The sequence below is a fragment of the Ixodes scapularis genome, unplaced genomic scaffold (assembly GCF_016920785.2).
Source record: "Ixodes scapularis isolate PalLabHiFi unplaced genomic scaffold, ASM1692078v2 PGA_scaffold3__209_contigs__length_174095766, whole genome shotgun sequence".
Classification (NCBI taxonomy): domain Eukaryota; kingdom Metazoa; phylum Arthropoda; class Arachnida; order Ixodida; family Ixodidae; genus Ixodes; species Ixodes scapularis.
This window is the reverse complement of record NW_024609868.1, coordinates 1,187,618-1,191,718: the sequence shown is the minus strand read 5'-3', so window position 1 is coordinate 1,191,718 and position 4,101 is coordinate 1,187,618.

Sequence of the window (4,101 nt, the reverse complement as noted above, 5' to 3'; positions counted from 1 at the left end):
GGTGTGTTTACCGCGCCCGAAGAAAAGTGGTCCCTCAGTTTCCGCCTGATGACGTCATAAAAGTTTCATGTTGTCGCCGGTTGCGATCCTAGTGGTGTTCCAATAGTTGTGACATCTATCACAGACGCCTGTCCTGCTGCAGATCGCTCTCCACTGTCACAGTACACGGAACTTACTGCAGCCGCAAGTTGGGACGCCGTGACGACAGCGACACTCCCGTTCGCTCGCGCTTTTCGCCAGAATTTCTACGGCCAACCACCAGGATCGCGACAGCCAAGAACATGACACTCCGGTTTGTGTGACGTCATTTGTTGCCACTTTGGGACCACTTCTGATGTATGGGTGGGATAGGAATAGGACGCTAAACACACCAGTCGCAGATGCGTAAGTTTCAGGCACCATTTTTAATCGATATGAACCAACTAGCCCCAACCAAAGTTTTATTCCAGGCACCATACTTTTACGACCAACGGACCAAGTACTGGGATCGCGACAGACAAAAGCATAATTTTATCATGAAAGCATGACACTCCAGCTTTTGTAAGACCATTTCGTCATTTATTGCCACTTGGGGACCACTTGTGATGGCGCAAGGGAACACAGGAAGGAGTAGACAGGAGTTCACAAAATTAGCTCAAAGGACGAACACCTGGGAGAAAGGGGTAGACAGTAGGACAGAGTGCTCCGTTGGTTCGTCTACTTCTTCCTGCGTCCGTCCTTTGCGTTAACTTTGTATACAAAGTTTAACCAACTAGGCCATCAAAATATATTGTTACCAAAAAAGTCCCTCGATTTCCTCCTGATAATGTCATAGATGTGTCATGTTGGTGCCGGTCGCGATCCTGGCGGCGTCCCAATAGCCCTGGTAGCTGTAGCACACGGCTGTTCTGCTGCAGGTCGCTCTCCAGTGTGGCAAGTGTGGCAGTCCCCGGAAATTTCTGCAGCCAGAAGTTGGGACGCCGCGTCGACAGCGACACTTGCGCTTGCTCGTACTTTTTGCCATCGTTTCTACGGCCAACCGCCAGGATCGCGACCTCCGACAGCATGACACTCTTGCTTCTGTGACGTCACTTGTAACTTTGGGACCACTTTTGATGTATGAACAGCATAGGACGCTAAACCCACTAGTCGGAGACGCGCCTCCAACCACTTAAAACGAACGCGTGGGCCGTAGCTCTCAGGCCTCTCAGGTAGGGTGCCTACATGTTCGTCTGTCTCAGGGTGAAGACATTCAGTGTTGCCCTGAATGTGCCAGCGCGTGACGCTCTCGCGCACTCGGTGCGTGACTTGGGCGGTAAAATGGCGTCTATACATTAGCCAAAGCTACGCGCTCGAGCTGAGTGACACCAGACTGCTCGCGCTTCAAAATGCATGAAAAAAGAATTGGACGGAAAAATGGCTGAGATGTCACCACTCAAGCAAAAGCGCACGTGTGTATGAAGGCACTCTACTCTCAGGTTTTGTGCAGCGCTCCAAGCGAGCAGAATAGAATATTTGGCTCGCGTTTCGAACGTGCGTCATCACGCTTTCCCGCTACGTTTTTTTTTTTTTTTTTTTTTTTTTTTGTTTCATTTTAAGTGCCAGCGTAGCAGAGGCTACAAGAGCAAGCCAGCAAGCTCCGAGCTTGCAGTGTCCGTTCCAGGGTGTAAGATAGACAGGTGAGGAAACGGCTCATAGAAGCCTACCGCAGCGCCGTGACCGCATTGTGTACTCGTCTGCTTGCGGGTACCCCCGACTTGCGACAGATGGCGCTGCGGCGAGAGGAAAAAAATCGGAATCGAATTTGCGTGGAACTCTATGGGAGACTGCGCAAAATAAACCGAGAGCACGACAGTCTTTCATTAAAAATCCACAAAAAACCATCTCCGTCAGTTTAGCCGGTCGCCATCGGTCGCCCACCTGGAGTTCGCGGTGCTCCACATAGATGGCGCCACAGAAAAAGAGAAAACCAAGGGGGACACAATGCGGTCACTCATTTGGCTCTCGTTTCCCCACCTGTCTATCTTACACCCTGGTCCGTTCCAAGCACGCGCGTTCGTGCAGTGCGAGCATCGTTCGCGGGAAGTTGTTCTTGCCATAGAGTTATTATAATGTACATTATAACTCTATGGTTTTTGCAAGTAACTTCAGCTTCGCTATCACGTAAAGTGAAACATACGGGCTCACGGAAGCTATAAAAAAACGCAATAAAATAATAAAGCTGAATGAGACGCTGAGGCCGCGAGCTGCATATTTTTTATTTTATTTTATTGTAGTTTTTCTCTTTTTTTTACGTTTTGTTATCGTGCGTCTACAGATGCTGACAGATGCTTGCATTCGAACGTGGTACATGCAAAATCGAACATTACAGCACCGCCTGGATAGTGCTGCCAACATAACATGGTCGCGTCTTGCGGGCGCGCTCGCGCTCCCTATTGGTAAAATTTTACCACGTTGTATTGCCAACTAGCCCACCAAATGATTTTAATCCGTCTGGTGCCTCTGGTAGCCTGGGTCAGACGGAGAAAGTAACAGGGACAGACGAGCCAGCGTCTTTAACCCAGCTAACAATTGTATGGCAGTGACTATTTCGACGTCCACTGTCAGAATATCTCGACAATTCTCTGCGACGTCACTTCCGTAAAACGTCAAAATAGTGGCTTTATTTCCGCTAATTATAGCGGAAAAATTTTCCCACTAAATTTAGTGGAAATATTTCCCCACTAAATTTAGATGAAAAATTTTCCCGCTAAATTAAGCGAAAAAAAATTCCCGCTAAATTTAGTGAAAAAACTTCCCCGCTAAATTTAGCGGGAAAAATTTCCCGCTAATGTTAGCGGAAATAATGCCCCGCTAAATTGAACGGAAAATTTTCCCCATTGGAATTTTTTCCGCTATATTTAGCGCGAAATTTAGCGAAAATTTTTGCTAAATGGGAGGCAAGGAAGAGAGGCATACCCTCTTTTCCTGAAAAAGTTTTTTTTTCTACGGTAACGTTTGCTGTAGTTCAGTCACTATTTTTCTGTAATCAATTGCAAGTAATGAATTATATGTTTCCAAAAGAGCTCAATTTTTTTTAGTTGTGAAAAAATCGCTCTGCCTGCCCGTGCGTCACTCGTTTATGTGGCACCAACGATGGACACTTTTTTAACCCTTTAAAACCATATCACAGGATGCCAGAAGGATTAGAATGTCAACGCGCTCAGCAACATTTTGACTGTCGAGCTGTCAGAGTTAGGGGTGTCGCGAACCGGCCGAGGTTCGAGTTCGACCTGGTTCGACTTTTTCGAACTTTTCGTGGAAATTTCGACGAACCTTGTATTGAGGTTCGACTCGTGTGCGCATGCGCGACAGGCTGGCCAGTTGGCTTCGGATTGGATGGTAATGGCTAATCGATGAATTAAGGGCCCCGCTGGTTGGTTATTTCAGTTAATACAGTACAAAAAAAATTAAGCTATTAACGTCTTTAGTGATTAGAAGTGGTTTCTTTTAATTCCAACTGTTCATAAAATAAAATAACCATTTGCATAAAAATAAATTCTCCAAACCTAGACATGCGTCTATCAAGGTCTGGCCACACTGTCCGCAAAGTCGAACCGGTCGAATCTGGTGAAAAGTTTCGAAGGTTCGTCGAACCGGTTCGACCTAGTCGAACCCCGAAAGTTCGACCTAAAAATCCGGTTCGACAAAAGTTCGCGACACCCCTAGTCAGAGTGCCTCGTTTCCTCTCTGCAATCCGGCGGTCGCAACTGGCGGTCGTACAGTGAACCGCTTCGCTTAATTTTTCCTAGGGGCCTCGAAAGCGTCCGTCGAATCATTGCGCAATCACCAACTGCTCTTCCCTGAAGCGCACCGGTCGAAAGAGTCTTTAGCGTCGCGGCGGATATCTTCGCCAGAGAAGATTTCTGACGAGGGCTTCGAACGAAAACTGCTGTTAATAACCTCTAAAAAATTTTTTTTAAACAGTTTGGTTGGGACATGCGTTTCAAAAAATTAATTTTACGCGACAAAAAAAAAAAAAGATATTATTTTCTTTCAGCAATATTGACGGCGAGGGTTTTATTTGAAATGCTGAGCGCGAGGTCAATGACGTCACGGGTCATTCCGGAATGACCAAGGAGG